Source organism: Parasteatoda tepidariorum, chromosome 10, assembly GCF_982258835.1.
Source record: "Parasteatoda tepidariorum strain Cologne lab strain chromosome 10, Ptep-v5.0, whole genome shotgun sequence".
Lineage (NCBI taxonomy): Eukaryota > Metazoa > Arthropoda > Arachnida > Araneae > Theridiidae > Parasteatoda > Parasteatoda tepidariorum.
The window spans coordinates 96,711,025-96,735,958 of NC_141764.1; the positions used below are offsets into that span (position 1 = coordinate 96,711,025).

Consider the following 24,934-nt stretch of genomic DNA (forward strand, 5'->3'; position numbering starts at 1 on the left):
TCTCTCTCTCTTTTTTAAACGTTCGCAGCGTTTAATAAGCATGAACCTTCTCTAGCAAATTTTAAAAAAAGCCATTGAGCCACTAAACTCTCGGTGATACGCCACATACTTCAATCCAATAGGAATGGAACTTTGCAGCATATTTTTGCAAAGTTCTTTTTTTTTTGTTGAAGCCTTTGCATCGCTTAATAACCATAAATCTTCACTATTAAAATTTAAAAATACCATTGAACCACTAAAAGTTTGAAAGTTAAGTGTGTTTTTTTATATGGATGTATACTAGCAAAAATATAAATTGCATACCCGCAAAAAAAAAAAGAACAATATTACTTGGCCAGTTTTTGTTCCTTAAAATTACGAAATGTTATTAATTTATTAAAAAATAATGTTTATGCTTCCTATAACTGAAATTTTCTTTTTCATTGCCTTCTTCTTTCTGTTTGGGTTTATATGATGTGAGGCACCTCTGTTTTAGTAGCATTTAGTGCTCCAAACCTAATTCCTTTGTCTTGAGTTGCCTACTTTATTTATAAAGTCTGACAGTTCTTTAATAGAGCTGAGGTGCAGTTCTTTAGGGTGGAGGGTGCCTAAAATAGTAAATCGTGTAAGGGCAAGAGCATCGCTCTCATATAAAATATGATATGTTGATCCAACTCCTTGTTGCATTTCCTGCATATTTGTTATTGTCAAAAGAGAAAGATAGTAACTTCCCATTCTATGAAAGTGTTTTCTGAAAGGATAAATAATGCCCAGTGATGAAGCCCACAATTGTTTGTATCTTCAATCTTGAGAGCCTAAGGTTTTTAGCGATTTTTGCAGATGAACTGATAATCATACTTTTAGCTTGTTTTTGTCCTGGAGAGTTGTTCCAAACTTTGTTCAACTCCTGTTTTTCCCATTTAAGGATGACTTCCCTTGTAATGTTCATGTTGATGCCGCAGAAGGGTTCCATTCCTAGTGGATTAAAAGAGGATCCCTATTTTGCAAGTTCATAAGCACTTTTGATACCTTCAATTCCCACGTGTCCTGGCTTCCAGATAAGAATAATCTTTATTCCTGGTTGCCAGTTCTCTTAATAGGCATTCCATTTCATAACAATTTTTGATTTAATTTTGAATGAATTTAGATCCATTGAGGCTGCTTGTCTGTCGCTGAAAATAAGAATCCTCTTACCTTTTCTGAAGTTTGCCTGCAGACAGTTGGTGATGGCAAGAACCTCTGCCTGAAAAACAGTGGCATACTTCCCAAGACCATCAAAGGGGTTGACTCCCGGGGATACATACTCCCAGTCCAGTGAGGTTACCTTTCCTTGATCCATCCGTAAACCAGACTAAGTCATCGGATAAATTAAATGTGTTGTAGTTTCGTTCGTCTCTCAATTGGCCTGTCAAGCACGTATGTTCTCCCCTTATTGTCAGAAGGCATTAGCAAAGTGGGATGGTGGATTTTCTTTAGTAATAATGATACTAATAATGAAAGGTAGGCTTGTCATACCTTTAAGTTTGTAACTTCCTCCTGCATGCAGTCATTCTGGCATCGCTGCATACGAAAATGTCAAATTGAGTCAGGTTCAAAACAATTTCTAGTGCTCTGGTGGGCGCAGTGTACATTGCACCTGTGATACACAGGCAGGCCAGTCTTTGCAGACTCCCTAGCTTGTACTTCACAGTTTTCTGTTCGACTTTGCTCCACCAAATCACATAAGCATAAGTGATAGCTCAAACTGGAAGACAACTGCCAGGCGGAGGCAGGCCTAAAGGAAGTTGATTGAGAAGGCCAGGGCCCACCCGGGGCTGTCGTGCCATTGAGGAAGGAAGGAAGGATAAGTGATAGCAGGCCTGACAATTGCTCTGTACATTCTAAACATCATTTTCGGATCTAAACCCCAGTTTTTTCCGAGTATACGTCTTCATATCCATTGTCTTAGATATGCATCATTTTTGTTCACATTATTATTTTTTTAAATGTGATCTTTTTTTTTGATTTGCTAACATTTGAATATTTTTATTTGTTTACATTTGGTTATTCTTACTATTTTGCTTGCATTTTGTAATTTAGTATATATTTGTTTACAATTTAGTAGGTCATTTTTACTTACATTCGGTAATTTAGTATTAATTAATTTAGCATTCGGACATTATTTCTCAATTATTTACATTTGATCCATTTTATTTGTTTACTTTGGTCAGTTTATTTATTTGTTTACATTTAGTAATTTTTATTTATTTACTTACATTGGCCATTTTCACTTATTTGTTCACATTGTTCATTTTTACTTTATTTGTCCAACTTTTGTCAAATATAAATATTACGGAAGAAAATGCGTTAGACGTTGAATTACGACTATTTTCAGAAACATCTAATGCTTTTAAAAAATTTTATCATTTATATACAAAAATTGTCCTAGCAGTATCTATTAAAATTATTTAATTTAATTCGTCAGAGAAAAATGAATGCCCATTAATAAAATCCTAAATTTATTCGAAATAAAAAAGAGAGCTATAAAAGGGAAAGGTACTTAGAATTGAGATTTAAGGAAGCGTGGAGACTTTTTACTTGAGTCGTTCACTCCCTTTGCGAAATAGAGCTTGTTTTCTCGAGTTGAGGTGAGTTGTCCCAATTAAAAGTCGTTGTCATGCATTCGAATTCAAGATGCTTCAATCAAAGAAAGACATCCTTTAACAGCCCATATTTCATTTCCATTTGGCAGATCTGACTGATGTGTCTTCATTGTTGCCATTATGAATGGGCGTTATAAGTTAATAGGGCGTTAATTTTGTGTGTGGAGTTTTATTGATAAATCGTTATCGGACCTTGTTTATTTGTTTCATGCTTATGTTCACTCTCGAAAATGGAAGAACAACATTGTTGAAGTTGAGTGTCATTTTAGTGTATCTGAAAAACACATCTTTTAAAAGCTTGCATTTTTATTTTTTAAAAAGAATTGAAAATCCGGCTAATGTTATGTTTTTATTAGATGACTTTCTTTTTTATTTTATAACTGTCGAGGAAAAGCCGACCCAGTTTTGAGTTTACGACTATCAATGCCCAACTCCATAGTCTTGCACTTTTGAACCTAATCCAGAAGACAAGGGAACTCCGGAATCAAGTATTGGCAGAAATTTGACAAGCTTGTGGGGGGGATCCCTGTTTTGTGATTGTTGCGTTGTGCAACAGTTGTCCTGTAATCAACGCCCCGCCCCTATTATAGATTTTAGAAACGTCGTAAAAAATTGAGAAATTGAGGTGTAAAAGTCTCATAAAGAGACGCAAAATATTGTCCGAGCGTTTGATGTTGTTACCTTGAGTAGTTATTTTATTGTATCTTCTTAAATCTCAAATTTGGAGCAGCATAGCCGCCGTGGGCCGATTTAATTGTACATTTCATTCAATTTCGATTCAGAATATTTTAGTTCTAATGTTTTTAGTATTTTTTTCTGCATCGTGTTTTCATTATCATGTCTTTTATTTCGTGGTAGTCATACTCATTTTTTTTATTGATAAAATTTAATGAACCTAGCCTAAAATATGGAAGCATGCATTTTTGCTAATACTTGAAAAATGTTTGTATAATTTCTAAAGGTAACAAAAACTTTGTTAGATACATTTAAATTCTTGTCGATTGTTTTTAAAATCTTTCATTCCGACTCTTGATTATTGTTAAACAAATGATTAACAAAAATATAAACACATTACATTACTGATTAAACAGAATAAATTAATCTTAAAAAATTACTCAGCTCTTTGCAAGCCCAGAAGATTCTTAGTTCAATAAAAATCGTTATTCTATTACTAAGTACATTCTAAGTACTAACATAATTATTCAGATACAAAGTTTTATTGTTACACAGTTTCGTTTCACTTCACCGCTGCCTAAAAAAGAGATAGTACTTCATTATCGTCTGATAAAAGATTACTAACATCTTGATCTTTACATTCGCTTTTACCTCAACTCTCATTGTTCTTTGTTTGAAAACTTTTATTTGTTCTTTTAAATGAAGCCGCCTGTCTTTATTTTTAGGATTTCTAAACTCATATGCATTCAAAAAACTTTTTTTCTTTGCTTTTTCGACATTCAGAGAAGGTGTTGCAGTGGACAAGGTGTATTATCCATTTAAAAGTAGTTGTCCTTCACCTGCTAGATTAAATGGATGCTTTGGGAAGTCCAGGTCATATGCTGCGTCGGAAAGTGAAAGGATTTTGTTTAAATTATTTTAATTTTTTTGGAATGGTTAAACGAGTTTAGTTTTATCACGTAGTAAACACGACACTAGTAACGTGATAAACTTTTTCCTCCACCCATTATTTGTTGAATTAAAGTTTTTATTCTTTAAGTAAAGTGATTCTCATTTAGCACAATTTACATTTTCATTAACGTTTTCTGAAAATTAATAAACATTAAGTTTTTTGAAATGAAATTGATTATCAGTTGGTCAGTATCTGTTTAGTTTGAAGAGTCGTATCATATATTACTTACATGTCCAGGTATTAGTTATCAAAGTTGCGCCTTGTGTAATTAATTGATTATAATTATTAAATTACTTTTTAAATGGGTGACGTCAAATGCTATGGTTATAATTTTAATTATAGATGCTAGTAATCACTAGTTGCAATTACATGTAATATTAAACGAATGATTGCAAGTAATTATGGTTACGTTAAATATCAATTATCTATCTAATCGTGAATATAAATAATTCATTGCTTGTATTTTAACATTTTGCTTAACTTCGAATATGCTTCTAAAGCGACGACAAGAGGGTGTCAATTTTTGGATAAATCGTGGCGACCGTCTAACGATACCATTTCTTCCTTGAATATAGGCAGCTGATGGTCATGTTGGTATTAAAATAAACATTACATTAAATTTCCTGTTTTAAAATGAAAGTTATTTATCTATTTTATAGTTTTTAGCAAATAATAAATTGAATCATCCTTGGAGATTTATATTGAAGACATTGACAGTATCCCCCATGTTTATTTATGAAAAAGAGTTACCTTTTTATCATCAAATTATCATGTATTATCATAAGAGGGGGAAGGGCTGGTGTGGACAATTTGCCCCCCAAAAAACTTTATTAATCATCATTTTGAACACATGTGCTATATTATTATTATTACTGAAATTTGATTCTTTGTCATTATTTTGATTGATACATTAGCTAATTAGGATACATTCTTTTTTAAAGATATTTTTTTTAACTGTTTACTTTATTTGTGATAGTTTTGTCCACTAATATACGATCATAATTAGCAGGATATATAAATGAAACGCAAATGACTGGAAGAGAGTGTTTATTATATTAGAAAACGTTGTAGTCTATTGAATGAAATTCGAAAACATTCAAATTTCCTTATTAAACATGTTTTGATCAATTGTAAATGCAGGCAGAAAACTAATTTTCTCTACTAGGTTGTTAAATAAGGCTGTTTTCAATGAAAAAGAAGTTTTATAAAGAACCGAATTTTTATATACATTAAAAAAAATTTTTTTTTCCTTCCAAATTTACTAAAATTTCACTCATTTTCCTCCCTGTTAGCTTTTCGATTTTTCTGAATATCAGTAATTTATTCTTAATTTGGCGGATATTCAGGGTTCTATTCTTTTAACCATATAATATTGGTTAAAATAATGTTAACTAATACTATATGGTTAAAGTATTGTTAACATTTATTATTGAGCCGCTATGGCTCAGGGCATAGAGCGTTCTTCTTCCAATGAGATGAACCGGCCTCGAATCCCAGCGATGGCTAGTCGATACGAATTCCGCATCCGGCTTACAACCACAGTGCTGACGTGAAATATTCTTAGATCATTTTCAGAGTCCCCTTGCCGTCGGACTATCCATAGGAGGTTTTCGTGGTTTTCCTCGCTATGTAACGCTAATGCCGGTTAGTTCCATCAAAAAGTCCACCACGAAGGTAAATTTTTCCCAATACTTGATCCAAGAGTTCTTGTCTTCTGGATTGGGTACAAAATTACAAGGTTTCGAAGTTGAACATTAGTAGTAGTAAGTCCAAAACATTGGGACGGCTTTTCAAAGACGGTTATAGGAAAAATAAAAACATTTATTATTATTGTCAATTAGTATTGTTAACCATAAATTTTTATCTTTTTCTTATGAACCATATTATTCTATTTTCTCATCATCTTGATCAGCGAATGTCATTTATGGAAACTTTCAACTGAGTTATTATTTTGCAAAAAGTGTAAATAAATCTGTTTAAAATTTCTGGTAAATATCTATAATGTCGCCTGTTCAATGATAATGACCCTGTTCTTTACCAAATATAAGTGTTTACCATATATTTTACGAGATTATCGGTGGTTACATCAGTTTCTAATGAAGGTCGCCGGCGCCCATTCTTGTCTTTTAACTCATAAACGTCTTACTCTTTCATTTATCCACTTGCCTGAGTTAGAGGTACAAAATAAAAAAAAATAAAAAAAGCTGTAACAATAGAGCCGAAGCTGACTCAAGGGTGCTGTATAGATTTCCATTATGTTTGAGCGTCCCGGCGAGATAATAGTTTGCGCTCGTATTGTTTAGCAAATTGGTATTCGTGGTTCCGGTTGACTTACGTATAAAATCTCTAATTAAAATTTGAGTATGCTACTTAGAATTTAGTTCGGTCTGTTAAGCATTGCTATACATTTATGTTCGATTTAAGGTCAGAGATAATTAATGATATACTTAGGTTTAGAGATCTAATCGAGATACATAAGTAGTCTTGATCCGTAAGATCGATATTTAAACGTAACACGTAATTCTACAAAATTTTCTATCGTTTTATTGTCAAGTTCATATGTGCGATAACCTTAATCGTGGTTTCTTATAAGTGTAGTCATCTATTTCGTTTACAATTGCAAGTAGTCAATCTTCATAAGTGGTTTAATGGGATTATCAACCTTAAGCCTAGTTCTGTACTTAATTATAAATAAAAAAAAAAACAAAAGAGTTAGGTAAATTGTAGAATACAAAAGGCTGAGGAAAGGGTATTCCGAATTTTGGAATGTTAGAATTTATTTTATGTAGGTATGAATTTATTTTATGATTTTTATATGAATTCCCCGTATTATTATTATTATATCTCTTATAATTCGTTGTGGGCGCAATTTCCCGCGGCTACAATTCGTTTGAGCTAAATTTGTCACAAGCACAATTCATCTCGTGCATTACTCGTCGCAAGTTCAATTCGTCGCTTCAGCAATTCGTCGTCGTGAAAATTTGTTGCGGTGTCCATGCAATAATTTACGAAGAGAAAGCTCTTGCATTGTCTACAAAGCTAACTAAATAAATATTCAATTTGTGGGAGCTCAAAAGCTACGAAAGTACCTAAGGTACTTATTGTTAAAAGGTGTTCCTTGCTCATACTAAGATTAATTGAATACATAAAATTGCTCATACTAAGGTATTTTGTATGAGCAATTTTTGCGTAAGACACTAAATTCCAAATGATTGTTGTGGCTAGTCCGCGTCCAGCATAATATTTTGGTGAAAAAGACATACGTTTGCTGTCAAATATTTATAATGACATAGCTTAGCTCTTAGTCCAAAAATTACTTTTGGTATTAATTTTAACGAAGGAACACCTTTTATATTGATATAATTACTAGAATAAGATATATTTCATGGAAATCCTCACGTGATTGTGCTCACGACGAGTTTACCTGCGACGAATTGTGCACGCTTCGAATGATCGTTTCACCGAGTTTTGTTCACGATGAACTATGCTCGCGATGAATCGTGCTCACGACGAATACCATTGTGATCAATTGTGCCCACGATGAATTGCCGTTGCGATGAGTTGTGGCCATGAAGAATTGTTGTCGCGACGAATTATGCCCAAGTTGAATTCTGTTCATTACGAATTGTGCTCATGACGAATTTTTTTTGCGATGAATTGTGATGACGATGAATTGTGCTCATGACGAATTTTTTTTGCGATGAATTGTGATGACGATGAATTGTGCTCACTACGTATTGTCCCACGACAAAATGAGCTTGACAAATTGATGCAGAAACCATTTTAAGTGAATAATTTCAACTGTTAAACCTTTGGGCACTTTTGACGAGTGAGACTCGTCATGCATTTATTACTAATAAGTGAAAAATTTCGACTAAAATATTTTGCTGTTAGTGTATTTCAGAAAAAAAATAATGCATTGATGACTGCCACATCTTATAAATGACAAAGCATTTAGTGAAGATGTCAGGTTATATTTGGTAACTGTTTGACAAAAAAAAAATTTTTTTTCTAATCAGAAACTTGCTACCAGGATTTTAATTTGGTTGTTTCCTCTTAATTCGGTATTTAGATGAACCGGATCCAAAGTGTTAAAGGAAAAAAGTGCCGTTTTGGGTTCAGATTCAAAAATTATGGCGAAGAAAAAAGATAGTATGATCTTTTTAATATATATATATATATATATATATATATATATATATATATATATATATATATATATATATATATACGGCAAAACGGAAACAAAAAGAAAACGGAAGTAAAGTAATAGTAGATAATATCAAGCGCTAAAGCTGCTTTAAATATGATCACTATAACATAGCACAATAAAAACAAAGAGAAAAACGAAAATAATTAATAAGTTTTATTAACTGCGCATAAGCTGCAAGTATATAGAACTCATAAAATAAGTTAAATTGAGAAAAAAAAATAATAAAAAATAATGACAAGAGAAGAAAATTATTTACAAAAATTTTTTAAAAGTTTTTAAAAACATAAATTTTAGTACCTCAAAAAAAAAAAAAAAATAAATAAAAAATAAATAAAAAATTTTTGATTAAAATTTGGAAAACAAAACTAAGAAAAGATATAATCTCTTCATCAGCTCACACGATTATATCCGCAAGAGGAGTGCTTTCTAATATTGTATTAATATAGCCAGAGCAAAATATATCAATACAACAGTGTGAGGAGCACTCAAAAAAATTTAAACGAAATTGGAACACATTAAGTAAAAAATATGTATGGAAAAACAGAGAAATAATTGTTTTAATTATCAAACTTTTTAATTACAAACTTTAAATTATCCTGTATTTTATTATTACCTTGCGCGCATCCATTTTCGGGCCCACCCAAGGTAACTAACAAATTAGACGCGCTTTAGTTTTGCAGTAAGAACGTGCCATAAGATATCACTTTATTTATGCTTCTGTTTTCATATATTGTAATCTGGCAATCTTATTACGAAAATATTATAAATCATTCTTGAAAGATTCCGGTACGCGTAAGTTCATTTAATTCGCTCCTCACCATGTAGATTTCCTTTCGTGTACTATTCTCTAATCTCTTTACATTTTATTTTCAGTTTTTTGCTTGATATATTTCTTTGTTTTTCCATACATATTTTTTACTTAATGTGTTCCAATTTCGTTTAAATTTTTTTGAGTGCTCCTCACACTGTTGTATTGATATATTTTGCTCTGGCTATATTAATACAATATTAGAAAGCACTCCTCTTGCGGATATAATCGTGTGAGCTGATGAAGAGATTATATCTTTTCTTAGTTTTGTTTTCCAAATTTTAATTAAAAATTTTTTATTTATTTTTTATTTATTTATTTTTTTTTTTGAGGTACTAAAATTTATGTTTTTAAAAACTTTTAAAAAATTTTTGTAAATAATTTTCTTCTCTTGTCATTATTTTTTATTATTTTTTTCTCAATTTTTTAACTTATATATATATATATATATATATATATATATATATATATATATATATATATATACAGGGGTCTGTCCAGACATTTTGTGAAAGGTCCGTTTTTCGTGAAATTGTGAAAAAATTACTCACATTCTTACAACCAGGGTCCGCTTTTATGAATTTGTGCAAATAGGGTCCGTTATTGCAAAAAAAAAAATTTTTTTTCAAAGAGTTTTTAAATTGTATAGACATACAAGATTATGCTCAACACTGTAAAATTGTAATTTAAAAAATTAAATTTTAAAAAATAAACAACAATTTCTCCTTCTAAATTAGAGATGCAACATACAAATATTTGGTATTTAGCCTATACTGCTGAACGCAGAATATTCATTTCGGACGAATAATAGAAGAATCGTCTGCCGAAGACAAAACTTAATACGTTTGCATCCATCTTTCTTGTTTTCTGCCCTGGAAAGGATTTATTCGATTAACAAAATAATAATGAAGATAAAAAAAAATTTGTGAAGGGTCCGATTAAAAGAAAAATCATTTTGTGAAGGGTCCGTTTTTAAGTTAAAATAATTTGTGAAGGGTCCGTTTTTATGAAAAGATATTTTGTGAAGGGTCCGTTAACGGACCCAAATTTCTTCTAAACAGACCCCTGAGATATATATATATATATATATATATTATATATATATATATATAACCATTAGCTATCTTCGTAATAGATTATAAGAAGTCTTCGGTTCGTATAGAAAATAATAGTGCGGAAGTTCTACAGCCCATTCTTTAAATCAGATTAAATATTTCTCAAGTGGCGGGCTCAAACAAACGACGAAGTAGGTAACTAGTGCAACTGTCACCATCCTAAAGAAATATAAAACCAATTTTAATACCTCAATCGTCTACAACTAGCTGCCTTAAATGTCACGAAGTTTGTGGCATTATGCTCCTTCTTTTGCGACATAATTCATCGTCGGCCATTGTGATTATCTTAAATGCTCACGCAGGAAGCTGTTTTATAAACTACCTTTTAGAAAAGAAAAAAATATGAATGTTTCTGTCCGTTTTTTTATTTGCGGGTACTCGCGTTTATTTTACTTTTCTTTGTGAAATCCAACGAGAGGAAATTTCAACTCTCTTCGTGCATCCTGGCGTGACTTGGAGGTCGTTTATAGCCATTGACTAAATATGCGTGTTCTGAAACCCATAACAAATGAGATTTCGAATTGAATGAAACTGAAAAAAGATATTTTCAATTCCTGCCAAATCTGCGAAGTGCAACAAAGTGATTTCAAATAAAGCTTGGATATTTGCAAAAACCGAACTTGTTTCGCAACACGTATTATGCGTAGATTAAATATTATGAAGCGTGCTTTTGTATTTGTGACGGAAGTAAAATGTACCTCGGACTAAACTGAGTAATGTGTTATTTTTGAAACATATCAATATTGTTACGAATATGTAAATGTGTGTATAATTTAGTGAATATTTTTTTGTTATGAGGCTATATATATCTCTGGCGTCTAACTAAACAGTTTAATTAGAAAATTTGCGAGAGAAAATCATAAGTAAAGCTGATGTAATTTGGAGAGGAAATAACGTCTCATTTCTTTCTCAAGACTCAGTTTAGCAATACTTTTGTCGACTTGGCGAAAATCCTGGCGACATAGCGATACTTGACGACAAAATTATTGTTCTGGAAACTTCGAGTTTCAAAGCCAATATTTACAGGATTATGCGAAAATTGTCCATTTGCCATAGGTGAAGTGTATTTGCCGTTGAACTAATCGTTGAAGGTTTTCTTAGTTTTCCCTTTAAACGTAAACGCGAGTTAATTTCATTCTGAAAGTTTTCTACGGAGTAAAATTCTATTTATTTTCTGAGTTAGCATTAGAAAGATAAAAGCTGTTACTTTAAGCCTACTGGAGATACAGGTTTGAAGAATACGTGCGATGGTAATAAAATTAAAAATTAATAAATTATATCTTATAACCATCTCATTTTCAGAGACTGAGGGGTGTTTCCATAACATCGCCAAGGTGCCAAATAAATTTTGTCCTTTTTTTAAAATTTTAATATTTGGTAGCGGTTTCCCGGGGATGGCTCTGTGTTATACCCTTCTGGTTAAAACCCCCGTCTGTGATTTTTTTCATTTATTTTTATTATTTTTATTTTTTGCGTGCCATAGCCCGCTTGATGCTAAGATGTGACGGCTTTTTTGTTACGAGTACCGATACGCGATTCTTCGCAAACGCTGGATTTGTAAGTTTTTTTCTCTTCATATTATAATCTAAGTTCTGCACGATTTACAGAGTTGTTATTATTATATTTTTAGAAAATTTCATCTATTATTTATCCACGTTCACATGTAGTAGTTTTTGGAATACATCCACCTGATATTGAATTCAAATGTGATCGATCTATTCGACCTTCGAGCGGCTGATACCACAAGGAAAAACACAGCAGTGGAATTCAAACATCTGTTGATGAAGCATTCGGAAATCTCTCTCTCTCGTCTTTTTCTTTCTCCACCTGGCCAAATTCAATAACGTGAAAGTTGATTCCCCATTGAGTCATCTCTCTGTTTTTGTTTTATTACGTGACAGAATGAAAAACGTGATTTGTGAAAAAGAAAAAGCTGAGAAAATAAGAATTTTCATGCTTAATTCATCGAGTCATAAAACTGCTAACGTGGAAAAAGATAAAGATGGTCTCGGTTTAAATAAAAAATTGTCATAAAACTAGTTGTTAATGTCTCTGTTAAATGGAGCTGGACGATTACGGAATTTCAATTTCGCGATATATCATCAGAAAAATTGGCACTTTTTTTTTTTTTAACATTCATTCAATTTGACTAATTTGCCTATAACTCATAATATTTTCATACCAATTAACAAACAAAATTAACAAAACAACATCCAATTAACAAAAGGCATTTTCTTAAACATTATGATTAATTTTATTAAATTGTTATTAATTGTTGTCACCAGTTAAATAAAAATTTAAAATTAGATTAATTTAAAGTTTAAAATTTGAAGAAAAAATTCGTTATTCAATTAGCTATTAGTTCAAAAAATAATTCTTTTATTATAAAAATATATCTGAATAGCTTTGCAGTAAGTTAGATTCATCACCGACTGTCGAAATTTATGTCTTATTCGGTAATTATCGTTTTAGAAAATTAATATGATATTATCGTTTTCGATAAGTATCGTTGACGATAATGGTAACGATTGACGATAATGGACGAATATTGTTTTCAGTAATCAATCGTTTTCCATACGTATTTTTCATTCGTTTTTTATCGTAAGACATGATATTCACGATGTGTATCGATGTATCGCCGAGCTGTATACTCAAGTGATTTTTAAATTTGATTATTTCGGTAAATTAAATTATTGCAGCTTGTGCCATAAATGATTATTTAATGTTGAGCGATGTCGAAGTTTAATCATCATTATTAAATGAGGTAATTGTGTGTTTCCTTTAATTGTAAGGTCTCGACTCGATTCATTAGATTTTATTTGCTGAAGTAATTAAAAGAGATGGAACGATGATTTTCTTTAATGAGCTTGTGCGTAACAGGTTTAATACTGTGGGTGATCAATTGTTTTTTTCTTCTGAAAAAGTAATTTATGAAGTAATTAAAATAAAATTAATGGTGTCAGAAAGTTTGAAAAAAAAATTGCAAAAAAATTATGCAACCGTTCAAATGTGTTGGCGGGATTTTTGGCAATTTTAGATTCTTTCGACCTTAGCAAATCAGAAACTACTCTTCACTGAAAGTCGCAATCCTCTTCCCTTGTTTTTCGCTTTAACTTTCTTTTAATCAAATTAAATAATTCTGGGATCAAATAAAATAAGTAAACGTTTTTCAGCATGAAATAAAATTTACGTTTTAATTCATTCCATAAAATTTTGAATAGAATATTTTTTAGAAATCTTTTTTTTCTTTCTGCGGAACTATTTGAGAATATTTTTCCCCAACTTTTTCTGTTCCCAAATTCTATTTTTTACATTGCCATTGCAAATTTTTTTTCCTTACATTTTAAAATTTTTGTTGTTGAAAATATTTGGATTTTGTAAATGTCTTGCATAATATTTTCTCATCCCCAGTCAAATAAACTAAACAAATAACAAACTTCCTACTCAAGTTCCCGGTTCTATTCCTGGTGGTGACTTGAAGTACACAACTTATAATTGCACAAATCATAGGGTACCAGCATATTATAATTACACAAATCATAGGGTATTAGCATATTTAGAAAGGAAAACCGGCCGATAAGTAATGGTGATCACACGGTTATCTTCATGCTATTGGTCATGAAATTGTGGAACTTTTATCTGCTTGAATCAACACCTCCTAGAAAAGAGTAGGCCTCTGCACGGGTTACCATAAATATCCTTTAGTAGTCCAAACGTAATGACATATGTCGTATTTTCAACCACTGCGCAGCTTAGTACCCCGAACGTAATGACATCTTTCTTATTTTTCATCAACTGCGCAGTTAACTTCGTCACATCGGACTACTAAATTGATCCGTGCTGAGGCCTTCATACTTCTAGGAGGTGTTGCTTGAATCCTCTCCACCACAATGGACTGTTTGCGGTAGCGCTGTACTTGTGGTGTTTTTAATGCTGTTTCTTGATGCTCTGTCGCCAAGGAAAATAAAAATGCCATAGTTTAAGTGCCTTACACATGAAGTAATACGATGATTTTAACTATAGATATAATCCATCCGTGAATTATCTCTGCTTTAGAACAGACAAATAACTTAAATATTTTAAAAAGCTGTTAAACTTTTTTATAAATCGCCAATCTGGCGACATTTTTCCACCTAGATGAACATTATCAAAATCATTGCCAATTCTCAGTTTTTGCAAATTTTTATGAACCCAAGTAATGCAGCATTGGAGTAATATTGAAATATTAAAAAAATTAGACCACAAACGCTTTTCATTTTCACAAAACCGTCGCTTTTCTCCATGTTGATGTTTTGCGTTATTTAAAAATAAGCGTTGACTGCGCTGGCTAAACTTGACTTAACAATCATGAATAACAGTTGCAAACTCACAGCAGTTATGAAAATAGCATGTTGTTCGCATCAAAGCATCATTTCATATTACGACGGAGCCATCAAAAAATTGTCTTTTATCGCAGCAACAATTTTACCTTGCCGGCCCCAGTTTGACTCAATATGGATGCTATAAGAACATGCACCTAGGAGAAAATATTGGGATGTCTAGATTTTTTAATATGGGACCTAGAATAGCCTATATTGACTGAATAATGAATCTAAAATATCTTGAGAGTCTGACAGTATAGCCAATATCGGGAAAATAACGGCTCTTTGTACCCTTATTGTGCCAAGGTTCGTGAATATTGGCCCAAGTTATTTTTCTGCTTCGGTAGTTATCACTTCCAGTGTGATGAAATCTTTGGATGGCATTTACTTAATTTTCCTCGATTGATATCGAACAATATTAAATCTTTAATGTTTGGTTAGCCTTTTGTAAACAGTATTTTTTTTTTTTTTTTGTCATCAATTTTGGTATTTTTATTGTTGGCTGCAAAACTGCTCACTCTAATACTTTTTTAAATGAATGTATTAAAATTCTTTTTTAATTCATTCTTTAATTTGGGTAAAAGAATGTATTGTGCAGTTTACAAAATAAAAGAAGCAATTAACTTTTGATCTAATGCTTGGATTTTTTCGTGTTAAGTTGCTATCTTCGTTGTTGGAGGGTTATGCTAATTATGTGCATGCTAATATGCTGTTATGTAAATAATAGTTTTTAATCAATTTATAAAGTTTGGCAAAAGTTCTTAATTTCGCATTCGACAAATCAGGACAACTTGTCAAAACTATGTCTAGCCTCATTTCTGAAAACGTGAGCCTAATAATTTTTTTCTGAGAAATAGTCAAAACTCTGATCTTCGTGTTACTGTAATTTTATTTTTCTACTAAATAATTATATAAACACAAATAATAATTTAAATATCGGTGAATTATTTTATTTATTTGATAATGAAATATAACCGTTTTTTTCCTCCTTGATTTAAGTCTGTACAATTTAAAAAGTTCACTATTTTGATAATGAATCATAAGAATAAGAAGTTCTTTGAGACTCTGAAGTACCTTAAATTATAAAAAGTACCTTTCTTTTATAACTTATATTGATTTTGATATTCTCAGTTTCAATAGTGATATAAAGATTAGGAACAACATAAGAATAAGTTGACATGCGTTTAACCCTTGTTTAGGAGTATTTGCTGTAGCGAGTAACAGTGCGTGAAATGTCCTTCTTGACCTAGATTCGAACCTGGCGCGATTGTTTCTGGATTATCTTTCTACAGACAAATTGGTTTGCATCAATCTTGGTGTTTGACAATCTTAATTCTTTACTTTGGTTTTTTCCAAAGTGAATACTTCCTATTGTTCCTTCAATTTACATATTACGTTATTTACTTGATTAGTGAGTTATAAGAGGAAATTGTCCCAAATCGGAAGTAAAGAAATATCTGTGTTTAATTGTGTGTGTGTTTTTTGTAGATGAAATAAGTTTTGTGTGTAATTTTTTTTTCTTTCGTTCACAGTCCCAGAACAACACATCTGTAGTAGTACATAGTAAATTTTATACGTTTTTACTACGTTAAGTTCAGTACCACAGCATTATTATGTCAATCTTAGCTAAACTCTACTCTAAACCAATGTGAGTTACTTCCTATTTTTACTCCAATCAATACACTACATTCTTTAATTGATTAGGAAGTTGAGTTTTAAGAGGAAATTGAAAATGTTCGGAATCGGAAGTAACAAAATACCCGTGTTTAGTTTTTTTTAGCAGAAACAGTTTTTGATTCTTTTAATTTTTTTCTTTATTTTTTTTAATGCATTTTAGAACATGTAAGTTGCGTTTTATGTTCGTAGTACGATTCGTGCGTAGATGGAATTTTTGAACGCGTTGAAAGTGTACTGTTACTACGTGCGTATACGTTAAGTTCATTCAACGCAGTATCGCCATAATAATATTGGCGTTCGATAATCTTTACTTTTTTTTTTTCTTTTCTTCTTAATGTAAATACTTCCTACTGTTCCTTCAATTTACATATTACAATATTCAATTGATTGAAAAATTTTAAGAGGAAATTGTTTGGAATCTGAAATAAATATCCGTGATTAATTTGTTTTAGTGGAATTATTCTTGCTTCTGATTTCTCTCCCCCCCCCCCCTGATTATGTGGTGAATTTTTATCCTTCATCAACAAGATAAGAAGCTATTCATACACGTTAAAAAGCTATTCTACTAGAAACTAGTTAATGAATGCCTCCAACGGCTTATAGTTAATGCCTAGCTTCGAAATTTCGAGAGTTTTGCGGAGTCCGGAAGAGCCCCTTGGAATCATTTAATTTTAATATTTCTCTATATTTCAATAAAAGTTATTTAGTATTTCCTTAAAGTTGCGCTCATTTATTTGATATTAATAAATATAATAAAAATAATCATTTTTTAAAATTTGTAGTCTGACTGAAACTATTAAGCTACATAGTACCGATTTAGGTTTTCTTATGTAGTTTTAAAGATTTTTTTTTTCATTTATTTTTTTTTAGAAAACCCTATTTTTTATAATAATTATTCGAATTCATGATTGTTTAAATTAACTTGAATTATTTGTTCACATTCCAAATGAATCTTCGTTTACTTATTACGTTATATGGTAGATTCTTTTTGTTATGATATATTTATTTTGCTCTAATGCCAATATTTAATTTTGTAAAAAGCGTATGCATTTTAATCTTTTTTTTATTTGAAACCGAATTCGATTTCTGATTTATTTTTAATTTTTTTCCTTCTCTTTTTTTAGTTCCAAAGCTAGTTTTGTCATGAATCAAAATTAATGTAAATATAGTTACCATGGCTTCAACATATTTATATTTTATTGGTAAAAAATCGTAATGTTATTCAAAAACTAAGATTAATATTCACAATTATGCGCGTTAATAGTATTGATTTTTAAGAAAATTCAACACGTAAGGGTATTAGTAAAAAAAGTTATTTCACTGACAAAATAATATTTTTACGAGTGTTTTTTGAAACTCTCTCACCGAGATTAATAAAAAAAGCGTTGGTTGGTGAGCCTTTAATTGGAAGCCAAGATTTAATTTTTATGCATAATCGTAACTCGCTGAAAAAAATTGTCTGGACTTGTCTGGGCTCGTAGCATGAATATTAAAAAAATAATTAAAAAAATGAATTAAATAAAAAAATTAAAAAAAAACAAACTAAAATTAACTTTTTAAAAATCCAATTAATGAGATTTTTATATCTGATCTAGAATAAAATAATAAAGACTAATAAAGCGTTCTTAATATTTTAAAAGTTAAATAATGTATCATTGGAGTATATATTTAAATATTAAGGTTCAATAATGAGCAACAATTGATCTACATTTTCGCAAAATTGTGGTTTTGTTTATATTGATATTTCGTGCAATTTCCATAATAAGCATTGAGGGCACTGGCTAAAACTGGGCAAAACTTATCAGTCGTGAATAACTGTTACTTAATCACACAATAGTTATAAAACTAGTTTTTTTTCTTCTCATTCATATAATTCTCTAAACAGCATCATTTCATATGACGAAAGAATCTTCGTAGCCCTTTTATCATGACGAATCACCTAAAATTTATTGTTAAAAATCTTTAGAACCGAATGAGAACAAGACCTACATTGAAATCATTTCATGAACATCATACTGTCTATTTTTATGATATTTAGCTATTTTTGCTCAAAACGCTCTTTTATAAGTCTCCTTCAATTTTATTAAAAAGAAAAGAAGAAGAAAAAAAATCGATGCCGCTTACCTATTGACCTACATTTATTATTCGATCTCTATTTTTCTTTTTTATTATACATTCCCTTAAGTTTTCTTTCTATGATTCCGAGAGAGCGTATAATAAGCAGTTCTAATAGTGAATTTTATTCTTTTGTATTCCTTTTATGATTATTATTGTGCTATGAAGGGATGTTTCGAGAATTGATGTTCGATTATCTATTTTTATTTTTTAATTTTTTCTTCTATAATTACTATGTTGCTCCCAAATGCTGACAAGTTCGAAAGTGTATTTTATAGAATTATGCATACAAAAGTATATTTATTGAAAGCGTGTAATAGTGTACAGTGCGAAAAAAATAAATAAACAGACCATCCTAAATAACTTGTGGTCAAATGATCGGATCTTCACTTTCTAAGACTCAACTTGATGGTTCGAGGGAGTGACCTCAAATATGCTAATTAATACGTTATTTTAAGTTAAGAAGTCAGACATTATAACGCTTTTTCTCTGAATAAATATATTTCCCCCCCCCCCCCGACGGATTCGGGTTTCTGACCCCCAATACTGGGAAATAGGGTCCCCATAGTTCTTTATTCGATTTCTCAGGAAATATTCAACCGATTTCGCTCAAATTTTATATTTGGTTGTGTAAAATTACACTCTTTGGAATGGTGTAAAAAATTGTATACCTTACTATACAAAATTTTTTTACTATTATTAAATAAAAAAATATAAAATAATAAATGTTTATTAATAGCTATTTTTTTGCTTGGAATTATACTTAGATAGACGAATTTTATCCATTCGCTTAATAAGTTCTCGAGATTGGGGACTATTTATCCCTTATATTTAGGGGTTCAGAAATTCAAATCCGTTAAAACAAAGGTATGTTTATTGAGGGAAAGTAAGTATTTGTGTCTGATTTCGTAACTTCAAATATTATCTGCATCATATTTGAGGTCACCCCTTCAACATTTGAGTTCTAGAACGCAATGATCATTGGATCAAAAATTATGCAGACTGGTCCGTTAATTTTTTTCTGCGCACTCTACATCCAACAGGTGCTTAAAATGAAAAAAAAAACAACAACAAAAAACTTGAAAATATTAGTCGTTTAGTGCAGGAAAAGTCTTTTTTTGTATACACTTAAGTTTCTTAATTCATTACACATTATCAATGATTGTGTACGAAATAAAATTAAAACATACTTAAATTGATTGAGCGTGTAATTTATCATTAATTTTTGCAAGTTATCAGAGATGCCAACTGCTCCGGACACGCCGAAATAATTGAAAAAACGGTAAATAACTACAAGCAAATTTTGCATATATTTGACTATTTTTGCTTGCTTTTTAAAAGGTATAGCATGACTTAAGCATTCTAAATTGGGGAATTATATAAGCCTACGAATTATTTAGAAATAGTGGTGGATAAAAATCTACTAAATTGAATTTATTAAACCAAGAATCATAATTGATAAACTACCACTTTAAAATATATATTTGCTGTCCGGAGCAAGTTGGCATCTCTGAGTTATGAGTACTTTTGAACTTTTTTGAAACTGTTATGATAATTTTAAATGTTTTTTTTTTTTTACAGTTTTTTGAATTATTTTAGTGCTATTAACTTTCTGTAGAGACGCGTACAATATTTTTATAACTGTTTTTTATTCATTTATTCTTTGAAACAAAATGATGTTCTTCGCAAAATGAGTAGACTTTCGAGAATATGTTCGCATTAAATATTGTATTATGTTGACCGTTCTCTAAAATTGTCGAACAAATTTAAAAATTCGACAAATAACAGATTATATTTAAAATTTTAATAAAATTTAAATAATGAAACAACCGCATTATAAACTTCTTCATTCTCAATAACATGTCTGTTTTTAGAATGCAAAAAAATGTAAACTTTTTTCAAAAGGTTACGGTCATAAGTGTGAGAAGTGAATAAAATAAGAAACTGTTTAAATTATTTTTAGCAACGGAAAATGGCGATGCTCTGGAACATTTCATCCGTATATAGTTCTAAACCATCGTTATGGGTTCTGTTTCATGAGGTCAGCCCAATGTCTTTATCTAAGCGTGTGTGTGGGCTTGACCTCATCTCATTTGTTATTTTATTTTTCAAGAACAAAACGTGTATGCGAGCGGAACAAAAAATTGAATCTAAATTTTTTGTTTATTTCAATGCTGTTTTTCGAAAATTCAATCACCCATTTGAGAAATGAAGTGAACTTCTTATTTAATGTTTGAATCGTTGCATGAGTTGCTAAAATTTATTGAGTTGTTCTTCTTTGAAAAGCTCTATAGTGTAGACGATTGCTTAAAATTTGTTTTGCAGTTGAGTTGATTTATATTTGATCTATTTGTTTAATTTTCCGAGAGGCAGCCTCACAATAAAGTCAGTCATTTATGTATTTTTACTTTTTATTTATTCATAGTTGCCAACTCTACGAGATTTACCACTAGACTACTGGATTTTGCCATTTTCTACTGCTGGTATAATAAAAATTTTCCTGGTTTTTGTACATTTTAGAAAATGTCCTGAAATTAAGCACGTTTTCGTAAAAAGAAATCCCTGTTAGAATAGAATTTTTACACAATCTATTGCTTGCTTGAATATTTAAATAAGTATTACTAATTCATAATGAAGCGAGTCTCACTAATAGTAATCAGTTTAAAGCTCTTTTCTTCTTCTTTTTCTAAAAATTTCAGTTTATTTTTATTTAGAAGACCCTTTTTAAATTAGAAAACCTTTTAATTATTAATAACGATTAACGTGTCTACTACTGTTTAAAATTATGAGTTAACATAAAAATTAGGCCAATCATAAATGGAAAATATTGCAGACAATTTAAAGTCATTGTAATAAAGTTGTTGTATTTTGGGGACAGTAAAAATCTCTAAAATTCCCTATATGTGAAATATTTTGTATATATTTGCAACAATTGTGAAATTTATATTATTTCGTAAAATCTACTGGAATTTTTCCTATCCAAGTCTGCAGCTATGATTTATTTATTTATTTTGAGTGAAGTTATTTTCCGAAAATGGCTCTAAACATCAATATAACAGTTTTGTACAGAACAGTAACAGCTAGGTAAAAAGGAAAATAAGATCTAAATTTTAAATATTTAGGAAGTTACTTGAACCCTGCATTGTCTTGGTTCATTAAAAATTTTTAAAAGCTATTCAATGATATTAAACTCGATTTTCTTCCCCATCCCGTAGGTTGGGGGGCAACCCCTGAAATATTAAATATGAGTCTTTATTTTTGTTGCAGATTTGGATTTTCCTAAAAAGTAACCCTGTTTGACTTGCGGGTTGATGCATTTTGTTTCACAGATAGTGCTGTAACCGAGAAAATTAAGATAAGGTACAAACTGTTTAAAATTGTAGTGTCTTGAGACCCTTTAGATTGAAAAAAAAATAGAGAAATAAAATTAAAAATATTTCGAAAAAAAGGACAAAAAAATTGAAACGTGTCTATATTTATCTCTTCAATTTGTTGTATTTAAACAGCTTGTAACCTATTTAATTTTTATCGGTTACAGCACCCTCTATGAAGCAAAATGCATAAACTAGTAATTTAAATAAGGTTATTTTTTTCTGAAGAATCCGAAGCTACAAAAAAATAGAGGTTCATATTTAAGATTTCGAACTTATCCCCCCCCCTCCCTCCGTCCCCAGGGGATGGGGGTGAAAATTTGAGTTTAGTATCATTCTATGGTTTTTAAAAAATAAATATTGAATGTAATTATTTTCACTTTTTCGATTCTATGTATATTTCTCTAGATATTTCACCGTTTTATATATTTAATTGATAATGAAATTTCATAGCACTTTCACACACTTTCTTTCGCTTGTTTTTCTGCTTCCGTTGCTTGAAAATTTTATTTCAGTTGCGCAACTTCAATCACTTTCATGGCCATTTGTTAAAGTAATTTTCCAATATCAATTGACTGTTATGATTTACTGTTGGAAAGCAGTGTCGTTATATGAAGTGGCGCATTTCCTATTTCTTCCTTTAAATAACGAAACAATCATGGACGATATCCCGGGCCGGCATCCATTATGTTTAGACTTTGCCATTAAACAATATCCGTGTTTTTACGAGTTGTTTAAATTTCTTTTTCCGCGTGAACTTCCTGCCTTACACAACCTCATCATTTTATCCAATAGAATGAATGGATGTTTACTTTTATTTATTTACTTTTTTTTTTGTTGGTCATTTTCATTCTCTACCTGAGCCTTAATCGTTCCCTCTTTTTTTTTTTTTTTTTTACATTAAGTTTACATCATTATATTTTCGTGATGTACAGGTAATGAAGAAAAGGTTCCCAAATGCATTACACGAATCTTTTATATTTGTTCTGTAGGTTACGTAAAAAGATGTTCAAGTGGTCATTAGGTAATAGATAGCTGATCTGAAGAGAAGGCTATATCGCTAGAGAAACTTTTCATCGCGAATTCTGTTTCGTATCCATAAAATAAGTATAGAAAAATTGAATTTAGGCAAAACTAGAGAGATGAAAGAAAAAATGATTTCAAAATATCAAAATGCAAGCAAATTATTGGAAAAGAACTTCCTCATTGTATAATCCTAAGTTATCCTCTCATAATTTGTTTTCATTTTGATATTTTGAAAAAATTCTTTTCAGTGTTTGAAGATGGGAAATCTGAAAACAAATTCTTAAATTTTAGTTGCTTAACTTTTTTCTTCTCTGCATCTGTCAATTAGTCAAATGCCGACCACAGTACAGTACTTACGTAATATTCTCAGTGGTAGAGTTCCCCAATGGGCTTGAGTCCCCTTACAGTCAGGCTAATCATGGAAGGTTTTCGTTGTTTTCCACTCCTAGTAGCGCAAATGCGGGTTAGTCCCATCAAAAAGTCCTCCACGAAGGCAAATTTTTCCCAATCCAGGAGTTCCCTTGTCTTCTGGATTGGGTTTAAAATTACAAGGATACTGAGTTGAACATTAGTAGTCGTAAACTCAAAATTGGGTTGGCTGCTCAACGACGGTTATATAAAATTAATATGTATTAGCCGTGGTGGCTCAGGGTGTAGAGCTTTGGCCTTCCAATGAGATAAACCGGGTTCGAATTCCAACGATGCCTGGTGCAAACGGGAGGACCGACCACAGTACTAAGGTAAAATATCCTTAGTGGTAGACGGATCATGGGTTAGAATCCCCTTTCCGACAGGCTAACCGTGGGATGTTTTCGTTTTTTTCCTGTACATGTAGCGCTAACACGGATTAGTTCGATCAAAAAGTCCTTTACGATGGTAAAATTTTTCCCAATACTTGATCCAGGAGTTTCCTTGTCTTCTGGATTGGGTTCAAAATCACAAGGCTTTCGAAGTTATATTTTTTAGAGGACTCATTTTCTATAGGTAGATGTAGGACTCGCATTCTCTTTTGTTCTTTCCTCATTTTATAATTATAAATTGGTTTGTTTTTGTTATATAACACAGTCTGATTTTGTTACGCAATTTTTGTATTTAGTGCAGTCTCTTCTTGCTGTCGTCTCATATAATTGAAAGTTCAATTTAATATCTAGGTGCCTTATGACATTTTGTTCTTTTCATTTAACATAGTCATTATAACCGTTAATTTGCACTTTCACTTTGAGTTGAGCGCGACAGTGCCAAAGCTGGTTCGTGTATCATTAAATGTTAGATCGCGTGTGTCTAAGTCAATCAGATATTAGAATACTTTAAGCTATTGTCACTTGAACTTAATTTTATTACAAAACAATTATTTCAGACAATTTTATCTATATTTTACCATTTTCCTAATTTCATTTTATCGTTCGTACATTCTTCGTAGTTTTTTTTATAGATTTTTTTTCTTGGTTTAGTCTTTTTTTTTTAAATGTAATTAAAATAATAACCCACTCAATTTAAACCATAGTCACAGTCACAAATTATCAATCGTGAGTACGAACACGATTGTCATTTACTATGATTGACTTAAAGTAAGTTTATTATTCATAAATAAAAACTTCAAATTTATTTATAAAATGTTTTTTTTCGTCATTGTTTTATTTTGAAACAAAAGTCTTTAATGCAAGTTTTTATACTGCGCTTGATTATTTTTAATCCAAAAACAATATTCACATTAACCTTTCGTCATAATATTTGTTCAGCTGTATTTTCAAAGGTAATCTCATTAACTAGATAATGGTTTTTTGAGAAAGGACAAATAGAGAAAGCGAAAAAAAAACTAATCGTTTTTTTTTCCTTCTTTTTTTTATGAGATTAACAAAAGGCATTGCAAAGAACGCAGAGACAGCTAACTACGATATTTCAAATAACAAGGTGGCCTAGAAGGTTATTTTGGAGACGTAGAAAACATTTTTCTTGATAATTTTTACGCAACTTATCATTTGTTACATATTGTAACCTAG

General features: G+C 30.8%; 1 protein-coding gene across 6 annotated transcripts in view; it reads left to right on the top strand.

Moving 5' to 3' along the window:
• LOC107448091 (rab11 family-interacting protein 4B) overlaps window positions 1–24,934 on the top strand; it is a 122,386-nt gene that overhangs the window by 30,791 nt on the left and 66,661 nt on the right. The window lies entirely within an intron of this gene.